This window comes from Rattus norvegicus, chromosome 13, assembly GCF_036323735.1.
Source record: "Rattus norvegicus strain BN/NHsdMcwi chromosome 13, GRCr8, whole genome shotgun sequence".
In the NCBI taxonomy this organism is placed as follows: domain Eukaryota; kingdom Metazoa; phylum Chordata; class Mammalia; order Rodentia; family Muridae; genus Rattus; species Rattus norvegicus.
Window position 1 is genome coordinate 61361654 of NC_086031.1, and position 25414 is coordinate 61387067.

Below are 25414 nucleotides of genomic sequence, written 5' to 3' on the forward strand. Positions count from 1 at the left end.
CCAAGTATTTGTTCAAATGAAATCAGTGTAATGCAAAAATATAATATTATAAGCATGGTTGTACATGGTTATTCTGGAATAACTACAATCCACATGAGGTCAAAGACTCACAATTGAATCCAGAATTCTGCTTATATCATTGTCTTTTGTTAACACTTAATTCTACCAGTCAAATCAATGTCAGCTTTTTATTAAGCATATGCTAACATGTGACAAAAAGGACTGAAATGCTAACATGTGTAAAGAGAAATATCTCTCTTACAATATTTCTCTTACATATGAGTAAGAGGGTCAGGCTGTAAGTGGGTTCCTTCGTTAGGGAGTCCTTGTACATCTTTCTGTTGATCGAGGTCTTCCAAGCAGATGGATTTTAGACCATGTAGAACAGATTTCATCTACCACTATAGTTCTGACAGTCCTGCTTTTTTTTTAATGAAATTTTGGTCCCGAGCTGACTATATAATGCAGTAGACACCTTAAGTTATCCTTAGATAATTGCCACTGCAGAAAAAGCTTAGACTATTTGCCCATTGGCTGACTGTCCTTGTGCTATCCTAAAAAGTAAAATTCAGACAAATGTTATTAAACAAGTTTTAGTGTCTATATTCTCATATCATTGTAATTTCATTTGTCAAATGTTACATTCTTTTTCTTAAAATATAGCAAATTCCTTGAGATATAGTCAGATGAACTGTGCAGAAATCAATTTTGTCCTCTGGCTGTCTTAATCACATTACTTGTACATCATTATCAACAAGGTCCTGTTGCTTATAACAGTTAGAAGAAAATGTACCACATACTCTCCAAGGAGAAGTAGATATTTCTTAAAAGCATTTAAATTAAAAAAATAGATGTAGAACACTTAGAGTCTTCACAAATTGATATGTTTTATGATTTGCATTTATAATCAATCTCACTTGCTTTTGGTACTCAATGACTAGACTCTTTGTTCTAGTTCATTTTTAAACCTTGAAGAACTGTGACCTTTATGGTGCAAAAAGGACTCTAGTTAAGACTTTGAATACTCATGTCTGAGGCCTTGTTCTCCTTCTAATTATCTCTGCGACCTTGGGAAATTATCCTTGCCAACCTGGTTTCAATTTCCTCATCTGCCAATGAAGGTGTTGAACAAGGTGATCTCCAAGGTCCTATCTTGCTCTAATTTCCATGATTGTCTGACTCATGGTACTTTGTGAATGCTGATCTAATTAATTTTCTTAGTCACCTTCACGACACTCTGAGGAATATATTTTCTTGTGATGTTCAAGAAGCCAATCCCTGTATCTGCAAAGATTTTAGTTAAATATAAACACTAATTCAGGGTTTTCTTAGCCACAGAGTTGAGCTCATGAAAATGTACAATAATTGCACAAAACAACTACAATCTCCTCTCCTTCCAACATCAATTTTCCCTTCTCCATTTCTAGAATCAGCAATGAAATGATGCCGATTTAGTCTGTCTACCACAGTGTTACACATAATGCTTCATGCTCCGAATCTGCCTCTTAAATGCATACAATAGATAAACGCTCCTTCTAAAATTGTTCCCAGTGATTTAAATTGGAATGATTTATTTAAATGCCATAATGTATCACTGTTGTTATTTTCACTGTCAATAAATATCCACTAAACAGATTCTATATCCTGTAAATTCGTCTGTACTACAAAAAGGAAAACAAAAGCTGTCCCATCAGCTCTAAAAATTTAGGTTAATTTAGGGATATATGAGCATAAACTACATATAGTGCCTACATATTTTAAATGACTTCAGAATCTGAAAGCAATAAGAAAACTGAAGACAATTTGGAAATTCTTCATTCACTGTATCCATTAACATAAGGCTGGAACTCAAGCAAAGCTTGATAGCTTTATACAACTATATAAACAAGAAAATGATTTAAACCAACTTACGGCAGTAAGCATAATGAGGTAATGCTTAGAAGAAAATAGAGAGATAGAGGATAGTAAGGTTAAAGTTTCAACAATTTCAGAGAAAACTCCTTTTCAATTCGAGAAAATCATCAATTCTTCTATAAGAATGGAACTCTTATCCAAGTGCCTATCTCCCTCATATTGCTGGTACCCATCTCGCTTGTCTCTAAAAATATTGTGCATATTATAACAGACTTTGTAGGGTAATATGTGTAACAGTTCCACTGTGCCTGGAAGAGAGTTTTCCTAGTGTCATCTGTGTGTCAAACTTAGTACTACCTGCATGTATTACTATTTATACTATTATTGATTATAATTTTTAATACTAGGCATTGTACTTACTTAGATAAATGCTAAGACTGTGCATTCTATGACTGGAACCAAACATCACTCAAATGTCTGTAAAACAGAATCTCCACTGATTTCTAAGGATGACCTGCTGAAAGTAATGGTCACATATTGTGTGGCTTTATAAGTAGATATTTGATTTCTCAAGATTTTTAAACTCGTGGTAGCTGCTAAGAATTTGGGATTCATAACTTAAGCTTCATTATTACAATATCTCGGTATACTGTCATGTAGCTTCCTTACCATGTTTATCCATTTGCTGTCACCTAACATATAAGTAGAAAAATACTTAATTTAGAGTCTACTCAGTAGTGTTTGTCCTCATCTACGCATTAGCAAACATGCAAGATTCTGTTTACTTTATTTTTTTAATTTTATCTTAATTTTTTATTATTCACTCTACATCCTGCTCACTGCCCCTTCCCACTCAATCTCTCCCACAATATTTCCCCCATGTACCCCTCCTCTTCTCCTTTGAGCAGGTGGGGGCCCACTAAATATCCCCCAAACATGGCAGTTCAATTCTATTCAAGGCTAGAAACTTCCTCTCCAGTGAGGCCAAACAAGCAGCCCATCTAGATCATGTCCCATGTATGGGTAACAACTTTTGGGATAGCTGCTGTTCCAGTTGTTTGGGACCCACTTGAAGAAGAAGCGTAGCATCTGCTGCATATGTGTGGGGACGCCTAGGCCCAACCCTTTATATTCTTTGGTTAGTGGTTCAGACTCTGATATCCCCAAGGGCCCAGGTTCGTTGACTCTCTTGGTCTCGCTGTTGAGTTATCATCTTTGGTGGTTGCAATCCTTCCTCATATTCTTACAAAAGAGGTTCCAAAGCTGCATCCACTGTTTGGCTTTGGGTCTATGTTTCTGTCTGAGTCAGCTGCTGGGTGGAGTCTCTCAGAAGACAGCACGCTCCTGTCTGCAAGCATAACAAGTATCATTAACAGTGTCCGAGTTTGGTGCTTTGACCACAGGATGAGTCTCAACTTGGGCTGGTTATTGCTTGGCCAGTCTCTCCATCTCTGCTCCATCCCCAGTGCCTGCAATTTTTGTAGACAGGATAAATTTTGGGTTGAAATTTTTGTGATGGGTTGGTTTCTATATTGCTCCATTAGGGTTCCAGCCTGGCAACAGGAAGTAGCCTTATCAAGTTTCATATCTGCAATGTTATGAGTCACAGATAAGTTCACACCTATTGATTCTTAGATAACTCCCTTGTCTAGGTCTCTGCCTCATTCTGGAGATGTCCCCACTTCATCCCCATCAGGTGAAGATTTCCCTGTAATTTTTGAGATCATTGATCCATCTTCCTTGTCCTTCCCCACACCTGATCCTGAACACCCCATTTTCAGAACCAACTTCTTCCTTCCTAGTTCCCTCCCATCATCTGCCCTTATCACAGTTTATTCACCCTTCCAAGTGATTTTTTTATCTTTAGTAACTTGAGTATTTCTTATTTACATTTCGATTGTTATTCCCCTTCCTGATTTCCGGGCCAACATCCCTCTAACCCCACCTCCTCCCCTTCTGTATGGGTGTTCCCCTCCCCATCCTCCCCCCATTACCGCCCTCCCCCCAACAATAACGTTCACTGGGGGTTCAGTCTTGGCAGGACCAAGGGCTTCCCCTTCCACTGGTGCTCTTACTAGGCTTTTCATTGCTACCTATGAGGTTGGAGCTCAGGGTCAGTCCATGTATAGTCTTTGGGTAGTGGCTTAGTCCTTGGAAGCTCTGGTTGGTTGTCATTGTTGTTCATATGGGGTCTCTTTGTTTTAGGATGAAATGTCCTATAGATATCTGTTAAATCGGTTTGCTTCATAACTTCTGTTAGTTTCACTATGTCTCTGTTTGGTTTCTGTTTTGATTATGTACAGGTATCCCTGATTTCTCTGGTACCTTTATTATGAAGTGATGTTGGATTTTATCAAAGCCTTTTTCAGCATCTAGTGAGTTAGTCATTAGATTTTTTTTCTTTCTGTTTGTTTATATGGTAGATTGTGTTGAACAATGTTATATATTGAGTCACCCCTGTGTCACTGGCATGATGACTACGTGTTCTTGCTGAATGAAATGTTTTGTGCTTCTGGATTTGGTATGAGAGTATTTTATTGAGTGTCTTTGCATCAGTGCTCATAAGAGAAATTGTTCTTACGTTTTCTTTCTTTTGGTGTCACTGTATTGTTTAGGTATCAGGGTGATTGTTGACTAATAGAATGAGCATGGCCGTGTTCCTTCTGTTTCTATTTTGTGATTATTGGGATTAGCTCTTCTTGAAAGTCTGTTAGATCTGGCCCTGGGATTTTTTTTTCTTAGTTGGGAGACTTTAGTAACTGTTTCTATTTATTTAGGGGTTAAGGGACTGTTTAAATAGTTTACCTGAACTTGATTTAACTTTGGTAAGTGATATCTAACTAGAATATAATTCATTTCATTAAGATTTTCTGATTTTGTGGAGTATAGGCTTTTTAAAATATTTTATTAAATATATGTCTTTACTTACATTTGAAACGTTATTCCCCTTCCCGGTTTCCTGTCTATAATCCCCTATTTTCTCCTTTCCCCCTCCCCCATATGGGTATTCCCTCGATGCATTTCCCTTATTGTCCACCTCCCATATTCCCCTGCACTGGGGGTCCAAACTTGGCAGGATCAAGGGCTTCTCCTTTCCGTGCTTCCCCAACAGGCTACTTATGCAGTTGGAGCCCTGGGTCAGTCCATGTATAGTTTTTCCTTAGTGGTTTAGTCCCTGGAAGCTCTGGTTGGTTGGCATTGTTTTTATCGGGTTGCAAGCTCCTTCAATTCTTTCAATACTTCCTCTAATTCCGCCAAGGGGCATCCTATTCTCAGTTCAGTGGTTTGCTGCTAGCACTGACCTCTGTATTGGATATGCTCTGGATGTGCCTGTCAGGAGAGATCTATATTTGGTCCCGTTCAGCATGCATTTTCTAGCTTTGTCAATCTTATATGGTTTGGTGGCCCCATATATATATGGGGCACATGTGGGTCAGGCTCTGAATGGCCATTCCTTGAGTTGTTGCTCTAAACTTTCCTTCCATATCTCCTCCTATGGATATTTTTCCCCTTTTAAGAAGGAGTGGGAGCAACCGCATTTTGATCATTCTTCTTCTTGAGCTTCCTGTGGATTGCATCTTGGGTAATTTGAGCTTTTTGGCAGAATACAGACTTTTGAAGTAAGACCTAATAATTATTTGAATTTTCTAGGTGTCTGTTGTTGTCTCCCTCTTCACTACTGATTTTTTTTTTTGATTCTGTCTCTCTGTGTCTTGATTATTTTGCTTAGGATTTTTCTTTCTTACTGATTTTTTTTCAAAAACAAAACAAAACAATCAACAATAAAAAGCAGGTCTTTGTTTTCTTGATTCAATGTATTGTTTTCTTTCTTTCTTTCTTCCTTTCTTCCTTCCTTCCTTCCTGTCTTTCTTTCTTTCTCTCTCTTTCTTTCTTTCTTTCTTTCTCTCTCTCTCTCTTTCTTTCTTTCTTTCTTTCTTTCTTTCTTTCCTTTGAGGGCTTTTAGCCATCTGGATGGTTTTGATCCTTGGATGTTTTTCTTGTCGTAGGTATTGGAAGGGCACTAAGTCTTGATGATCCTGGTGCCACAGACCTCTGACTGATTTCCTTTGGCTATATGTTTCTAAACCTGCAGGTTTTTATGTTTCTGAACTTGTAGGTCTGAATGGTTTATGAAGCTAAGGGCTGATGAGGATGGGTAGAGAGATGGCAAGAGAATAAAGGTCTCATGGAAGCTTGACTTGGCCCAGAGAACTCATCAATCAGGAGGGAAGATAGGTGAGGGAATGCAAGGTAACCTGTATAGTTCATGAGTTTCAGGTTTGATGGATGTAGTAGGAGAATGGGAGTAAACCTGATGTGTCAGGCTGCTTAGTGCCACAACCTTCTATTTATAAATATAGTCATAATCTGAAAATCTTACAATAAATTTAACAGGAGAAGCTATTCCACCAACCTAGTATTGAATTCATATCTAGATTTATGTTTCAAATGTTAATATTTAATATATCAATGAACACATTTGTGAGTTAAGACTTTATAGAACGGACAATGGAAATAATAAAAATATGAGTAAATAGAAGTATTTGTCATTGTGCATTTTGAAGTTGGTGCGACTTATTATAGGGAGGATGCTTGAGAAGATAGGGAGTTGAACTGAAGCATCAACAACCCTGTCCTCCTTACTGCCTGTGTACATGAAATTTTCTACTATAGGTCTGTTCTACCACTGTCTTCTGCTGTTCTGTTTTGTGTCCTTCCTTTCGGTACTATCTCTGATGGTTATTTCAGTACACATACTTCATATTTGTAAAACTCCTGAAAAAAGTGGCATAGATTGGCTTTTATTTTATATGACATATATTATATGATTATGAATTTCTGGTATACTAAGAACATGTAATTTTAAAAGATTTAATTTGCATCCTAATGCTTCCATTCCCACTCTCTCCACACAATGTTATCTAAAACGTTGCCTGACATATAATCACAACTTTATAAAAGCATTTCTTGCTTAAATATGTTTGCTTAAATATGTTTTCCATAATTGAACTCCTTAAAATTGTCTATATTTTCATATATTGCTACTTTGAGAGATCAAAACAATGATGTAACATTTGTGGATATGATTTTCTTTGTACCTCCACAATCCAATTTTATTCAAACATTTTCGTAGATATTGATTTTGAAGTTTTGGGGCATTCATTATGATTTGATCTTTTTGTTCCATTAATGTGCTATTCTTTCTTTGATGGGGATGAAGTAGATTAAAGTGAGTACTCACCTTCTTCCATTCATGTGTTCTAGTACTGAGCTACATCTGAAACCCTTGTTCTTTTTTTTTATAGAGTACAATTTGTTTTATTCTGTGCATCAAGTTCATTAATTCTATACACAGTATTATTAAATTATGCTTCATATGTTACTAAACAGACCTTTTGTGTTTTAGCTTATATTATTATGCTATTTAATTCTCTTCTTAAAGTTACATTATAAGGAGCAACTTGTAGAAGCCATGATGATTGTAGCTTTCTACCATGAGCAGAACAAACTAGAAATCCAGCTTGTTCTGTGGCCTTTCCAGACAGTTTCCAACTTTTGCTGTTTTCCTGATTTGTTCACCTTTCCATGTACAGTTTCATTGTACAGAATTTTCACCTTGACTGAGAACATCATTTACCTTTCTAAATGTTGGAGTTCTTTTAAAATCTACCACGTTTAATGTTGACTCTAGTATATGTCATTGTTTAACTTACTACTTTTCCCAGATGTAAAAATGGCTTTATATGTAAAATTATGACTGTTTAACAATATAGTATCTCAGAAAGAAAATGTGTTTTTCTATAAACAAGTAATTATGGATGACTTTTATATTTTGTCCCTGAATATCTTCCATTACTCTTCTAGCACTATAAAATCTAGCCAGCTAAAGGAAACTTGCTGACCAGTTTCAGCTTTAGATCTCTGTCTACTGCCCCACATGGTGCAGCACTAGTGAATTATCATTTAGTTCTGATGTGCAATCCAGAATAATGGCAAGAAACTCTAGTATTTAGGACACACCCAGGGACTCCCTATCAATTTACTGAATAGTATTATACATACTATTTCATTAAATGCCACCTGCCTTCAGAGAGTAGAATTATCCACCCATTTTGATTAACTCTATTTGAATTTTCTTTTAAAAATGTATCTTTTTATTGGCTTATATTCTAAATATGGCATTGTCATTTTTCTTCAGTTTGGTTAACCTACTCCACTTAACCCTAAGTCCATGACTCACCACTACTCTCACCCCTTCTTAAGCCTTTCCATTTCTAGTAACTGACTTCTACAATCATATTACATGTATAACACAGTCAATAGCAGAGCTAATTTAAAACAAATGGTAAGAATTCATAAAGATTCACACACTCCTCCCAAAATGCAATCTTAGTAAATTTCTATTTCTAGATTGTTAATTAGAAATATGGAAGCATTCTATCATCATAAGCATTCTAAAATCTATACCCATAAGAGGGGGCAATTTTACATAACCAACTACATTTCTTCAAAGAGTGAGATGGCAATGAAGTAAAAAAAAAAAAGAAAAGAAAAGAAAAGAAAAGAAAAGAAACAATCACTGAATAAGCCTGACAGTTTATAACAACCTAACAAACCCATTTATGATCTGTTTGAGACCTTAATTTAAAAATTTAAATAAAACATTTTATAATAAAAAAGGTAATTAAATATTTACTTGAGTTTAAGGGATCCTTACCAATAGATTGTTGTTATTTTTATTGTGAGACAGAAGATTAATTACGGTTTGATGAGTTAAATTATCTTTCTTAACACTAGATTGTTTAACACACATTGAGAAATACTAGCAATATATATCAATGTAAAATATCATGAGTTCTTAAAGATGCATCTAAACTACTAAACATGTTCAACTAAAAATGTGGAAAGTGGAAGTAAATGTTTGTAATAAAATTTGTGTGGGTGAAACTATTTAACCAAATCATGCCTACTTGGTATTTTACATAAATGAATAAAGTCACCATATTTGTTCAGATTTCAAATAATTACTTATTATACTAATAACTTAATATGTTATGAACACATTGTGTGTATTGTTACATATACTTTATTTGTAGTGGCAGATGATCATTACACAAATATGAATGTGTTAAAATAACACGATGATTATTATTAAATTACATGAGATTCTTAGCTCTAACCTGTAACAAAGCAGTACAGAAAAAATGATTTTCAAATTCTGTTAAGACATGTTGTAAATGTCAATGATATTTTGCACAAGGAGTTTAAATAGTAAAACTAATGACTGCACTTCACCAAATGTAACTTAATTTAGATAAATGATTCTTTTAAAAATTTTGATTAACTTTTAAAATTTTTGTGGCCTCATACCTTAACAACTACTTTTACATTCATGCAGAAAAATTGGAGTTTGTAATTTAACAGAAATTTAAAGAATGAAGCACTACAATTCATTAAGCTAAATCAAATCTGTTTCACATGCAAATAGGAAAATATTTTGTGGCTTCAATCTGTTCCTGAATTTCTACTCAGGTAGCTACTTCATAAATAAAAACTCATATTTTTCTCACTTGATTTTGAGTTAGAAAGTCTATTAAGAAAGGTAATGCAAATGTGTTCATTTGAAATTGTCTTTAGTCTCGTTAGAATGCTATGTTTACACCAACCGCTGACATTGCAAGAACACTTGAGGACACTTTATCCCAGAGTGAGGATCTGTTATATAGTAGTCATGCTACTTTGAATCTAATTTTCCAAACAAATAACAGAAAGAACAGCAGGTGTTTTCATCTAACCCCATTGGTTATGATTAGAGATATTACAAAACTATGAAAATTGATGTTGACATACCACTTTGAAAGCTAATTTCCAAGGGCGTGTGACATGTCACAGTATATCTGAAATTTGTGTATTCCCACTTGACTGGGCTACATATTATTTGTTAGAGCCTTTAGTTCTAAGAGCAGAGCTTGTCAACTTCGATCAATGTACAGCCATTAATGGTAGCTTTTAACCACTTTTGCAAAAGGCATACAGTTTCAATTAGTATATTTTCAGGAGGTCCATGGCATTAATTCTAATGATAAATCTAATGCTGCCAGAATACATTGTACCACAGGATTTAGACAAAACTACCAAGTGTAAGCAGCACCATGCCTAGATTTTGAGAACATCTTCATCTTTTCCCTGATTTTACATTACACTGCACAGCAGAGAGCACACACAAATATCTTCAATAATCTGAAATAAAAATAAGAATGGAATCAATGAATTAATGAAGTTATCAAAACTCCTCATATGGTCTTGAACTTTGGGAGATAAATTGCCTGGCTTTCTTACTCAGGGGATTTCTCAAAGAAGCACACATACATCCAAATCTTACTTTCTTGACAATGTACAAGAAAGTAGATATAAACAGGGAAAATGTTGAGATATGGACATTTTTGTTCACTTTATTCAACATGATATCAGAGATAGGAAGTGAATTATTCCTTCCTTTTAACTCTAAACTTTTAAGATTATAATTATAATATTTCTGTCTTACCCATCCTCCTCCAACCCCTCCCAAATACCTACTTTGTTCTCATTTCCGGTCATTGGCCTCTTCTTTAATTAGTATTGTATGCAAATATTTGCATATAAATATTTGCATACACATTTTCATAAATGTTATATACATGTACATATATACTACTAAATACAACCTTGTCATCCCACATTTGTTATTTGTATGTATGTTTTCAGAGTTGCCTATTTGCCAATGGATAGCCAATCAGTATGGTATACTCTTCTCTGGGACAGACCTCCTCTCCCTTTCACAGCTTTCCGCAGTTGCCTATAGTTCTGTTTGTGTGGAGTTGAAGCCCCATGAGTTTTTCCTCTTCGACTTTGACATGTCCATTCCTCTATTTCTTGTTCAGCTCATGTTGTGGGAGTCATGGTGGTGACACACTGTGGATGTAAATTCTAACATTACAAGGAGACACATATCACAGCCTTATCATCAGACTTTGACAATATTTCTGAACCCTTTTGATTAAAAAGCCGGGGCCTTAGGTGAAGGTGTATTTTGTTAGATGTGTATATTTATCTATGATATAAGAATAAATATTTATAAATTCTAAATGTGTATAAGAAACATCTGTCATGGGGTTGGGGATTTAGCTCAGTGGTAGAGCGCTTGCCTAGGAAGCGCAAGGCCCTGGGTTCGGTCCCCAGCTCCGAAAAAAAAAAAAAAAAGAACCAAGAAACATCTGTCACCTGTTAGAACTCCTAGCAATATCGTGGACATCTCAGACTGACAAGGAGTCCACTCCAACTTGTTCAAGGAAAGTACAGCCTTGGAGATTCTTTAACATTTTCTGCATTAGGGATACTAACCATAATGAAGGTGTCCTTAGCCTTATGTTTCCATAATTGCTTAACTTTAGATTATTTTTTAAATTATTAAATTATATATATATATATGTATATATATATACATGTCAGTATGTTTTTTCTTTCCTCCTATGTTTTATTAATTTGGCTATGGAAAATAACACTCATAAGTTCTTACAATACAAGTATATCAATATTGAGTACAGTAACATTCTTAACTTTTCATTATGGAGGCAGTGAGTGCTGTACAGAACATGCTATAAGAACTGATATCCAGATATTGCTTAATTTTACATGAGAAAAAAATCTAGAGTGCTGATGTTTCTTTCATTTCATCATACACTTGCTTTATTCTAAAGCTCTTTGCCAACTAAATTCTAATTTTAAACACCAAAACTGTTAGAAAGGGAAAGCAGTATAAAGTGAATAACTGATGATTGACGAGTACACTCTACAGTTGGATGAAATCAAGATAAGATACAGGACATTATTTTAGCAAAAATGTATCTACTTTCTGAAAACTGACTCCACTGTACATAAAAGAATGTTTAGGAAATTCAACAAAGCAAAACTCAATAGATTATATTTACTTATATTGACAAATTATGCTGTTTACAATTTTTTACAGTTACTTCCTATATTTTAGTATAATCTATAGAGTGAATGCTATTAACAAGATACTTTAGTAAGGAATACAGTCATGAATAATTAAGATAAAATATGTTATCATAATAATTGGAACCTTAGTGAAACTGTTTCCTTAAAAAAATCTTTTTTTTTAACTGCTCAATGAGAAAAAGAATTTGGAGAGGTAGCAAAGAGAGTTTGAATCGACAGTAGCTGTGGAAAGGGATGGTAGATAATGTATCATTTATTAAAATGCCAATTTACAAATATTTAGGTGTAGTAAAGAAGCTTTATAGATGCCCAAGGGAGTCTATGAGTAGAAAGCAATGAATGCTAATGCCTATTGAGACAAGTACTTACTTCCAATATCAGATTTCAAACCAGAGAGAATGGAACATAACCAGAGTGGATAAGGAGTTCATATGCAAGCTGAGAGCAGTACCAGAAGTTAAAACAAAACAGCTTTAGAGATTGCTCCAAGGTCTCTCATGTTTAGTCTAATAAGGTGCATAGAAGTTCATATAAAGAATAACATGAAATCATTTTGGTGCTATTAATCCTTCAGTTTTTTTCTTGAAAGGTTCAGTGTACACACACAGGCAAATTCATTTCTGAAATACTTGAAAAGAGAAGAATATTCATACTTTCACTTGCAAAGCATTAACAAACTCTTATTAACTAAAGTTTAAATTTCCTGTCTCCTATGTTGTAAAAATGTGTGATATTTTTAGGTCTAATATAACTATTGTCTAGGAAAAAACAGAATTTTATAGTTTTCTACAGAATTGAAAAGGTTCAAGGAACAAAGTAATTTAATAATAGTACAGCATAAACTTAGTTGGCGTAATGAAAGAACAATTTAGGGGTATGAGAGAAAGGTAAGCAGTTAGGAGACTAAGTTCTCTTAAAAACAACAGGCCTTTTCATGTTAGGTAGGATAGCATTTGCTTATAACTCCAAATATACTTCAGTTGAATACCTCTTCTTTACATCATATTAATTTACACGTGGACACATTAGAGGATGCACACACTCTCATGTACACAAACACAAATCAACGACAAGTTAACTTTATGACAAAGAAAGGACAGCACATCCACAAAAATAAGTGATACCTCCTCAAATTAAATGTTTATAATGTCTGTGAACTAACCAAGGCTGGGTCCACTCTAGATCTCAAGTCTGTTCACCATCTGGCCATTACGTTTGCCACAGGGTATAATGTATACCTTCATTTTATTCTGTGCTGGAATTAAGAAACCTGTTCTTATTTCTAATCTCTGCTTATAAGTGACAAAATATTTCCCTTAATTTTAAATATTTTTTCAACCAGCTATATTAATGTGGAGTTGATACATAAACAATACTCAGTAAATTTCAAGAAATGAAATGTTAATCTATTAATACCCTCTTATGACTACTACACAATAAGAATTACAAAAAAGGTTTTGAACTTGGTTAAAACCACACTTCGCACCTTCATGAACATGCTCTCCATTAATAGCAATAGGATTTAAAGCATTTTACATACGTGATTGAAGAAATTTAACAGAAGACTGTGTTTAAAAAGAAGTATAGTAAGAAACAGAAAGGAAAAAAAATATTTGGCTGAGTCATGTTTAATACCTTTTAAGTTTTATAATGTTGGGTGGACAGGGCTAGTGTCTGCTAAGGGTAAACAATATGATGTCTTGATAAATGTGCCGTTACTCAAATCATTTTCACAACGAAATTAGCATGGCTGTGACCTACCAAGCTGTGCGACAGAGCTCTTCAATTGAAATTTCTTATAACAGAAAGTCTGTACTCTTTGATGCTTGTATGAAGAAAAAAGCCCAGTGTGTTATTTTCTTTTGACATGAAGAGCTGTGCTGTGAATACTGAATTGAATGTTGCGGGTTTGATTTAATCCTTGGTTCTTTCTTGGGAAATGTAAGGCTTCAGCACAATTCTGAACGAAACAACTTAAAACAGTGATGTATAGCAACATGTTTCTTTCCATTTAGAGGACTGGGAAGAAGCTGCACTTCAGATCATTTACTGAAGTGATATATGTTGGGCTAAACTAAATTGATGAGAAAAACATTTCTTATAAAGATCCAAATTCTGTTAAGAGCACACAGATTTCTCTTCCCTAGAATAAGGTAAAACATTGGTGAGATTAAATTATTTACTACATAGTCCTTGTTTTTTTTTTCATTCTTCTCTTATAACACAGAACTACATATAAATTTTTAGTGCAAATAATGATTTATAAATATACACGAAATACAACATTGGCTATTATGTAGATGAAATTCCTAATATTCCTAGTAGTCAATTATTTCTATATCCTATTCTTCATTCACATTAGTATCATTATATCTAAATTTAGAATATCTTCCCCTGACTTTAAATCCACATTCTCATTATTATGCCAATATGTCAAGAACAATAGCATCATGTAGTATGTATAGACAAAGCCAAAAAACAAAAGAAAACAAAAAAATCCATGCTGAATTTAAAACAAACAGAAAACAAGAAAACAGACATCATTTTGTGTACTTTCAGGTTTCAACCCAAGCAGTACTGACCTTGGAAAAGTTTTCAGATAATTTTAATAATATTCTGGAACGTCTTACTTCTTCCCTACATTTTAAAAGCTGAGGGACATGGTTTTGATCTATCGAACTAATTGGACCTTTATTCTATTCCAGATTTTTAATCTTTATATATATTTTTTAAACATCAATTTTAAGAATTTTGTCTGCTTGCCTTTCACTGTAGAGTTACTAAGTCAAGCTTGTTTTTCAAAATTTTTGTTTTGTCATTTTTTTATATTTAGGAAACAAATTTCTTCAAGTAGAATGATTTCTGAAACAAGTATCTAACCCTTCGTATATAAAAAGCATGTACTTTTTCACCAAATAATAGGAATTTAATTTCTTCCTATACTTTTAATTAATAAAGCATCTAGACACTATCTCCAAAGCTTTCTAAGAATCTCTGAAATTGATAACCCCTTTAATTTTATTCTTAGATTATTATTATATACACACATACAGATATGTAATGTATGAGTACAAATATGTAAATATAACTTTCTGAGTTTTATAGTTTGTGTATATGTGGCTTCATAGAATTTCTCTGAATTTTCTCCATTTAGGAAGCTGATGGCCAGAATTGGGTTTTGATAATCAATAAAGGAGTTCATCTCTGAGATAGAAATTCTACCATACCTAGCTGTCTTTAGTTGCTTGTAGTTCTTTGTCTAGGTCTTGGAACCTGTGTAATTTTTCTCCTTTCATGCTAGCAATGTCTTTTGACATTGCCATTGTTCTTATTTTATTTATTCAGCTAGGGAGAATATTTTATTTCAGACATTCTGGTATCTTTTTTTTTTCATTCTGGTATTCTTGCTTTGACAAACTTTTTGATACCTCTTTTGCTGTGTCCCCTGAGACATAAATGTAGAGCTATACATGCGTCCACTGGGGTTTGTTTTCTGATCTGTTGATCTCTGTTATGTGTTCTGATGTGATTTTCTGTGATGATCTCCAATTTCTGTAAGAGAAGCTTCATTGGAAGGGACATAGCTACATCACATGTGGATATAAAGACAAGATTTATAATACAGTTAATGATTGTGCTATTCTTGAACAATGGCATAATAGAACTTTGACTAGGTTTCTAGTGCCAGGAGTTATTTCCTCTTAAGTGAATTTTCAATTCAATTGCACAGTTACTGGTTACCAACATGTGAGTGACTGTAACTTATTGTATCTATAAGGCTACCTTGCCATGCTCATCTTTGTTAAGTTTCACAGGTGTTCACTTGTTACTATCAATTTATTGTTTTCCTCCTTGGTCAGCTTGCATTATATTTTCTGGGACTCAGTAGGCCACAGCACCATATTTGCCTTTCAAGTTAGATCCACTTGGAAGAATCCCAATTCATAAGCTTTAAGTATGTGGTGTTTTCAGCAATAGGTACTTAGTTCCAACCACTGAGAAACAGCCAAAGGATGTATCAATAGTTTATATTGCTTTTATCATGCCTTGACCAACATTTAAAAGGAGTTTTTTTAGACATTTTTTTGGGGGGTGGGGGGTTGTGATTCTATGTTCTCATAGGGAGCACTGTCAACCCATATGAGAAGTGGAATATCTTTCTGAAAGTATATATTATTTTATTTTTTTCTTCTTCCTTGGATTCCTCATTAACTTGCTGTCTTGAATTCACAAAACACTTCCTTATGCCTGAGGCATGATATGCATTAACAGAGTAAATACCAGCAAGAGAAATGACCAATGCTGCTGATTTGTTTCAAGAATTTGAACAATGCCAAACTCTTTCACTTAGATTTTGGATTGTATCGAAACTAAGTCCCATACAGGTCTTTGGGGTTATGAGAAACTGGGAAAGTAGTTTATTTGTATTTAGTATATTATGCTGAACATGTTGGGTTTTTTTAGCTTTAATAACGAATTCATCACTATTGTGTTGTCAGATGATAGGGAAGGAAACCTACATCTGAATCATTGTTCTGTGGCTGTGTTCTATTTTGCCTCTCAGCAGTACATTCACTAACAAACTGTATTTCTCTGATATATGGGTGTACATAAATTCACACACATATACACACATACGGATTCATGATGTGTATGTATATATATATATATATATATATATATATATATATATATATATATATGTGTGTGTGTGTGTGTGTGTGTGTGTTTGTGTGTGTGTGTGTGTGTGTGTGTGTTGAAACATAAAACGTTTGAATGATGTACATTGCTTAGGTAAAATGCAATTATCATAAAGCCCAAACCACTTCCCTGCATTTGTTCTCAAACTGTGTGCATGTATGTGTTAGTCAGGAGCAGGCAATTTGTTGGTAGGGCATATGCTGGCTGTAAATGCACAAGTCAATGTGCATTTACAATATAAATTGCACATAGAAGTGATCCTGAGCACATGGAGGCTGGCAGAAGACATTGAATGACCAGGCTCTGTTAAGTTGTACTTCATTCCTTCAGGACACAGCCTCTATCCAATCTTCTAGCCAAGCTAACCACCAGGAAACCTCAACAATATTCTTTCCTGTGTCACCTGCAGCATCCTCTGACCATCTTTACATCGGAGGAAAAGAAACCAGTCAGAACTCTTTTCTAGTGCTGAGCACTGCATTGTGCAATGCCTGAACAAACATACAGACAGATGCTTTGTCATAGCTTTAGGTAAGGTTGAGGTCTATGTTATTGCACATGATGTACAGAAGTCTTGGAGGACTGATTAAATACTATATTGCATGTGAAAATGACCTGGCAAGCCCAGGGTTTACAAATAATAATGTAAACTGATTTGTTGTTTATTTTTATGTTATTTTATTATCTTTCCTAAGAGTCTAGGCAAAGATCTGCATACATTATTACTTTCATTTTCAAAAGAGACTTATGATCAAGAGATAAAAAAGGCAAAGGCAATAAATTAACAGGAAAGGGATATAATGAAACTTTTAAAACAGTAAATGCCTTATTTTCATATACTTTGCAAGTAAATTTACTCTCAAAAAGTGAAATGGAGGCAAGTCTAGATGGGGCAAGTATGAACATGGATTTTCATCCTGACAGCAGAAATGACTAAGCTCTGGAAGTGACAGAAATTTCCGTCTATATTTCTGACATTTGATAACAGGCTCCCATCTATAATTTCATGGTTTACCCTTCAAGTAAGAGAGAAGAGAAATTCTGAATTCCTGTTTGATTTGTGTTACCGTTGATAACATCCAGAAAGACTCATTCTTGTTACCAACCAGATGATATTTTCTTAATCGAAAGTCTTATCACTTCAGTGAGAGAGATGTTCCATACTGTATAAGTCAGCCTGAAAGCAAAGATTAAAGTATTGTCTCTTGTATTTGTGTGAGGTTTCTTTTTTTTGAATAGTTGTAAAAGGATCATTTGAAATAATTCATCATTTGCTTATCACGATTAAGAACTTATGACAAAAATTAGTAGCCACACCAGACTTCTCTTGCCATCTATCAGTCTTTTGAGTCATACTGAGTCTACTTTTCAAATGTAAGATAATATCATAATTTTAGAAAACATCACCAGAAAATAGAAATTCCCTTTTTCTTAATTAAAAAGATCTATGTATCTTATGAAACATGAGTTTAAAGCCTGTGACACAAGCAGGTTGAGGGCCAACTTTTAAAATATGTATGTTAAAATCTTTTAACAGGCATAAAGTTTTTCCACCATCTTAATCATGCATGAATGCATATTAACCAACCACATACAAGCGAATATTATTTTATTCCCAAGAGAATAATGCTTTTTAGAGCCATATACATTCAATGGTGGTTTGTGTTACAAGTCTCCGTAGCACTCATGCTTCTAACCAGATTCCATTTCCACCACAAACCAAATTCATAAAACTCATTGATGATATGATTTCAGAGATATTTTTGGATGGAAGTTGATTTTAGACGTTTTGTGTTTGTCTAACTTCAAACGAACGTTCAGCACTCGTACCTGCACATACATTAACATTTCAAGGTGATCACTACATGGTTTCTAAAAAATTATAACCAGTATGTAATTGATAATTCAGTATAAAATAAATAATGTTTCTTGGTGACATAGATGTCACATAATTTTTTATAATTGTACAGGTTAAGTCAGATTTGTCACAGCAGAAAAGCTAGGTAAAAACCATATTATTGTCTTATGAATTCTGAGCGATGATAGGATCAGAGCCAGAATATTTTGATTTTATTTCCTTCCCAATTATGATATTCTGTAGCTAAATACACTTACAGTTACCACAGATATAAACTTAGCATGGAATCTGGGATCAGTCTCTTTCCTGCAAAAGGATAACTTTGCTTTGAAATGATCAGGAATATCTCTATATTAAGCTGTCCTATATCTATCGCATTCACTTAGCTACCCCATTTTAAATATTCATTAATTTGCCATCATTTATTCTGAGATTATATTTATTCTTCTAGTTTAGGAATTAGAATATATGATTTTTCAAAATCATTTTTACATCTATCACCTTTGTATCATTGAAGCAGCAATGCAGTCAGTCTTCTCAAAGCCTCCTGTGCACTGTCACTCCAGATACACACAAAACGTTCAGTGAAAACTTTGCCGAATGTTAAAATGAGTGGATAACTCATATAATTTTGGTGACTTCCATTTGTTAACAATGTAGGTAATAATTGGTGGATGATAGTTTATTTGTTTGGCAATTATAACAGTACTGTGCTGCTAATTATCAAGATGCCCTTTTTTTTATTATTAACTTGAGTATTTCTTATTTACATTTCGAATGTTATTCCCTTTCCCGGTTTCTGGGCAAACATCCCCCTAACCCCTCTCCCTCCCCTTCTATATGGGTGTTCCCCTCCCCATCCTCCCCCCATTACCGCCCTTCCCCCAACAATCACATTCACTGGGGGTCCAGCCTTGGCAGGACCCAGGGCTTCCCCTTCCACTGGTGCTCTTACTAGGCTATTCATTGCTACCTAAGAGGTTGGAGTCCAGGGTCAGTCCGTGTATAGTCTTTAGGTAGTGGCTTAGTCCCTGGAAGCTCTGGTTGCTTGGCATTGTTTTTCATAAGGGGTCTCGAGCCCCTTCAAGCTCTTCCAGTTCTTTTCTCTGATTCCTTCAACGGGGGTCCTATTCTCAGTTCAGTGGTTTGCTGCTGGAATTCGCCTCTGTGTTTGCTGTATTCTGGCTGTGTCTCTCAGGAGAGATCTACATCCGGCTCCTGTCGGTCTGCACTTCTTTGCTTCATCCATCTTGTCTAATTGGGTGGCTGTATATGTGTGGGCCACATGTGGGGCAGGCTCTGAATGGGTGTTCCTTCTGTCTCTGTTTTAATCTTTGCCTCTCTACTCCCTGCCAAGGGTATTCTTGTTCCCCTTTTAAAGAAGGAGTGAAGCATTCACATTTTGATCATCCATCTTGAGTTTCATGTGTTCTATGCATGCAGGGTAATTCAAGCATTTGGGCTAATAGCCACTTATCAATGAGTGCATACCTTGTGTGTTTTTCTGTGATTAGGTTACCTCACTTACCCACACTTTGTCCCATGTGCCATGATGCACATCCCACTCTGAAGAATGTCCTTGCCTCTTAGGTGAGAAGGTACATGTGATAGGCTAGTTAAATCAGATTCTAGTAAATACTCAGGGAATTTTCTCTAGAACCTGGAACCTCACAGCTGAGCAATGGAGAGAACATAAGAGGAAAGCATGGTCAATGTTTGAGGGTCTTTCTTTGCTGTGGTTCCTTAGGATCCACGAATGAAAGACATACATGTGCTCATGCACATGCACACACACACACACACACACACACACACACACACACACATACAGAGAGAGAGAGAGAGCTCATGTTTATCCTGGCTTAGCTGCTGGGTTCTGGTAAGACTCCCATAGCTAGTGTACCTTTTCCTTTACTCCTTGCTCAACACTCTTAATCTACCATTAGCTTAGTTCCCCAGTTACCTTCTCCTTGGTCAACAACCTACATCTGTGTTCACCTTAGTTTTGTTTCGAATCTCCCTCCTGCGGATATAGCCAATGGTCACTCCACCTGAGATTTCACATGGCTGGTGACTCTCTCTCCCTCTGAAGCATGGCAAATGTCTCCGATGTCTTCTAGCCTGCTTGGGGAAACCTGGGAGTCCTGCCTTTTCTACCCAGTGATTGGTCAATGGCATCTTTATTGATCAATCAAGAACAAGTTGGGGAATAGGACATGCAGATCCCATATCAAAAGCATCAGAATCATCCCCTATATATATACATATAGATATATGATAGAGATATAAATCAGATATTGATTAGCTAAGGTAAGGATATAGATATGGATATAGATATAGATGATTCAATGTAGGATATGGGTATTGGTACAGGCATGGATATGGTAATAGATATGAAGGTGTATATTTTGATAGATATGGTAATGAATATAGATAATATATATAAATGATATGCATGTATTTATTTGTGTGTATGTCTATGGGTGTTTCTAAGACAGTTCTTAGAGAGTGCAATGATTGTGACATGACTAATATTTTAGAACTAATTGTAGTTTATCAAGATGATGAAACAATTTTATGGATTCCCATGCATTTATTTTACCTTATATTTATTAGGATTTACAAGGCCTTCATCTGAAGAAAATGCCTACAAGGACCATTTTGCATATAGGTTATTCTTGTTAAAGATTAGTCTATTTGAGGAGTCATGAGCCAATAAAGTAGAGTTAAAATCAGAAAAATCAATATGGTTCATCTTTAAATTTGGCACAAGTGTGGAAAGATACAGAGATTTTAACAGTCCATAATAAAACTGTCTGGATGTCATTGCAATGTTTATGAGGAAAAGTGAAAATTTGTGAGTTTTTTTGTACATGTTCATAGATATGACTCTATGCAATTCAAAATTAATTGTTAAGTGAGCTATTTTAATTTACTTTCTGTTGCTGTGGTAAATATTCTGAGCATAAGAACAAGGTAGAGGAGAAAATATTATTTGACTCTTTTTTCTAGGTCACAGTCTGTCAAAAAGGAAGTCAGGTCAGAAACTGAAGTAGAAACCGTGAGCATTGCTCATGCTTAGCCAAATCTTTTATACAGTCCACTTACCTAGGGAATAATGGCACCTACAGTGCTCTGTCCCCCCTCACACTCACTCCAGTCAATCATCAATCCAGATGATTTCTCAAACAGTATGAGCTGGAAAAGCCCTTAATTGAGATTCTGTCTTTCTAGTCCAATTTCGTTTTATCAAGCTCAAAAGTCAAAATTCAGAGTTCGTTCCTGTGACTATGTAGCTTAGATGTCGGGGTCCTGTAAGAAATTATTTCACTTTTCATAATTTATACTTTTATTTTTGATCATATATTTGCACTTCTGACAACTCCTCATAGATCATAGATTCCACTCTTCACTAAACAATTCTCTTCATATTCTTTCTCTTGAAATGAAGCATAAAAAACAACATGAAAACAACACAGCAATGATAACAAAAAATAGATAAGAAAACTGATTGTCCCTCTCCTTGCAGTTATTAATCTTCAGGTTAGGTGATAGACTTTGCCCATACTTGCCCTTCTCTGTATTGGAAGATTTTGTCTCTTCTATGTGAGTTCATATGTCCATGAGCCTCTTGATGTCTGGAAACTGTCTCCTCAACGTTTCCCCCGATATCTACTTCTACAATAGTTTTGTCCCTTTTCTCCATGTCCTCTATGTTTGACATCTCAACTAAGGTCAAGCACATTGATTTCTAGGAGCCTCCCGCTTCCCAGGTCTCAGGGACAGCTTAAAGATTCCACCTACCCATCCACTCTCTGCAGCTGCAGATTTCCACCCATTCTCCTGGCCTTCTGGACCTCTTTTCTGTCTCTTTCCATACCTGATCCTGCACTCCAATCCCCTCTAACTCCCCAAACCCATCCAGGTCCCTTCTTTCTGCCTCTCATTTCTTTTTCTTTCTTTCTTTCCTACTTTCTTTCTTTCCTTCCTACCTACCTCCCTCCCTCCCTCCTTCCCTCCCTCCCTCCCTCCCTCCTTCCCTCCCTCCCTCCCTCCTTTCTTTCTTTCTTTCTTTCTTTCTTTCTTTCTTTCTTTCTTTCTCTTTTCTTCGTGACTCCCATTCATTTTTTTTCTTTCTTGTTTCTTTCTTATTTGGTTTGTTTTGTTTTGATTTGGTTTCTTTTTTGTTTTTTGAATTTTGATGTAGGGTTTCTCAATGTAGCTTGGGATGGCATTGCAACTCATTATTTAGATAAAGTTGAGCTTCAATTCACAGAAATTTGCCTGCCTCTGCCTCTAGAGTGCTTGGATTAAAGGCATGTACCACAACTCCCAGCTTCAAACAATTCTTAAGCAATAATATACCACAAAATGATGGTAGTGATTTAACATTTGACATGATCTGTTTTAACTTTCTACCCTTAAATTTCATTGCCTGTCGGAAATAAGAATGGAAGAAGTTTTGTATATTATCTCATGTAACTCAGATACATAATCATGTTATTTATATTTCTAGTTCTTTTCATTGAACATTGGCATCAGTGCAGATTGGGCAAGCACTCTACAACTGACCTGTATCCCCAAACTGATTCCTGAATTATCTGCATTCAAAAGTCAAACTAAGTACCTAAACTGAACTTGTACTCACCTTTCTCTTTTCTTTATTTTTGTTTTTCTCTCCATTAATTTACATCTCAAATGATATCCCACTTCCTTGTTACCCCTCCAAAATCTCCATCCCACATCTGCCCTCTCCTCCTTCCACTTGCCTATATGAGTGTGCTCCCCCATCCACTCACCCTCTACCACCCCACCACTCCAGCATCCCTCTACCCTGGGGCATCAAACCTTCCATTTATGTCAGATAATACCATCCTCTGCTACAGGCTGATCATCAGTACTCCATTATGTATGGGTAGCTGTCATTATAGGCCTATAATCTGCGCCCTGGTCTATTTAGAATTCTTCTACTGATATACAGATTTTAAATCTATTAGTGAAATTTTCATTGTATTAAGAAATTCTCAGATAGCATTTCCAGTTAAATAGCAAAACTTTACTTATTCTACTGTAATTTAGTTTATCTCCTTCTTCTCAAAGAAATCTAAACACATATAGAGCAACATATATCAAACAAGCAAAAGAATAGATTGTTCCCTTTTTTTCATATGTAACTTTATCCAGAGTATACAGTTGGTTCTATTTTAGGTTAACCTATTCAACTTCATTGTATTTGTTATATTTTTATTTGAATTTCCATGAATAATTTACTTTTCATACACTATGTTAAAAAAGTTCTAGCTCTAATACAGTCAATACCACATGATAAGCAAAGTGTTCTACTGTGGATCTAAACACTCATCCTCTGCAGAAATTCTGGATTCATATATTAAGAAGTTTGTTTAGATCTCAAAGACTATTAATAGTGATATAGCAAGGTCTTTCAGAGACAAGTTGATAAACTCATATACCTGGGCCAATTACAAAAAAATCTATATTTTATAAAAAGTTCTATATTATCCAATTATACATTATTATTATTGTTGTTCCAGGAATTCTTTCATGATCACTTACCCAATCATTTGCATTTTACCTTGAACTTTGATTAGATGTCATTGTATTCAGTTGTCGTATATTGACTTATATTATGATTACTTTATTTAGCATAATTTCATAAATTCACATATATTGATGTCTGTATCAGTAACATCTTTTTGTAACTTATGAACATATCTGTAAAGCATTAAATACATTTATAGCTTCCCTTTATACTAAAAACCTCATTATTTATGTTTTCAAATTACATTGTAAATTGTTTACAAACAATTATATGAGATATGAGAAAAGTTCCATGAATGTCACTTTCAGATCATGCTGTCTGAAAGTGAAATGATGTCTTCAATTCTGTCTCAACCCCAGTCTCTGTCTCTGACTGTCTCCCTCACGTCCTTCCCCCTCCCTCTCTTCCTCTACCATTTTCTATCCTTCCCGCTCTCTACCTCTCCCTCCATCCCTCCTTTCTTTCCTGTCTGTTTATCTCTTTGTCTTTGAATCTGTTTGTCTGTCTCTGTGAGTCTCTGTCTCTCTGTCACTGTCTCTGTCTCTCTGTCTCTGTCTCTGTCTCTCTCTCTCTCTCTCTCTCTCTGTGTGTGTGTGTATGTGAAAAACTCACAGTGAGCAGGATAGTTTGAAAATGAAGTTTGCTTTTCTCAGTGTATAATTATGTCTAAGAGCAACACTGTTCTTTGTCAATTGTATCAGCTTGAGGCATAGGAAGCTTTGCCAAGGCTGAGCTGTCCAGGGCAGTGGAGTGAGGACAGAGAGTGTGACAGCGCGTTTCACACCCTGATCAGTGTGTGACTGAGCTAACAATCAGCTTATGATTGTTTAAACGGCCATGGGTGTTTAATCCCTAGAATTTATATTTAGTTTAAGGTATTAAGGCCTAAGAAGGACAAATCTATGAAAGCTAAAATGAAATGGCCTTCCCCAAGGAGTAATCCTTAATTTCAAAGAGATATGGAAATTATATTGTTTAGGTTTAAAATTTAAGATACACATTGCCCAGATTTGAAAAGCAATAAAGGATTAGAAGGTTGGAATAAAAGACCTTTGAAATAAGATTATTAGTGCTCAGAGAGGATTTAACCAGAGAAGAGGTAATTGTTTTCGTATCAACCTATGTTCTAATACCTCAGTACAAACTATTAGCATCTACAATGTATGTTCAGGAATTGTGCTATTTGCACAAACTTCTAAGGGCCTTTGAATCATCACATGAAGACAGCATGCACCTTGGAGTATAGTTCAGTTAATGACAGGCTTCCAATTGCAGCAAAACTGTAATGTAGGCACAGTGTATAATATTAATCATAAAGACATAAACTGTTAAAGAGAAATGAAAAGGCCCATTTTTCTGGGGAAAATGCAGTTATAATAAAGAAATTGCCTACAATGACATTTCTTTAAATATTGAAAGAGTAACAGCAGTGTTGATCAGAGAAA

At 35.1% G+C, this 25414-nt stretch overlaps 1 protein-coding gene and 1 long non-coding RNA gene across 5 annotated transcripts in view; one reads left to right on the top strand and one right to left on the bottom strand.

The window, feature by feature from the left end:
* Brinp3 (BMP/retinoic acid inducible neural specific 3) overlaps positions 1-25414 on the top strand; it is a 432918-nt gene that overhangs the window by 397527 nt on the left and 9977 nt on the right. The gene's annotated exons all lie outside the window — the stretch shown is intronic.
* LOC120096273 (uncharacterized) overlaps positions 8928-25414 on the bottom strand; it is a 56159-nt gene continuing 39672 nt past the window's right edge. The window contains exons 3-4 of the long non-coding RNA XR_005492529.2: positions 10659-10806; positions 8928-10095 (exon numbers count right to left, since the gene is read on the bottom strand). This is a non-coding gene — a long non-coding RNA (uncharacterized LOC120096273). The remainder of the gene's footprint in view (positions 10096-10658; positions 10807-25414) is intronic.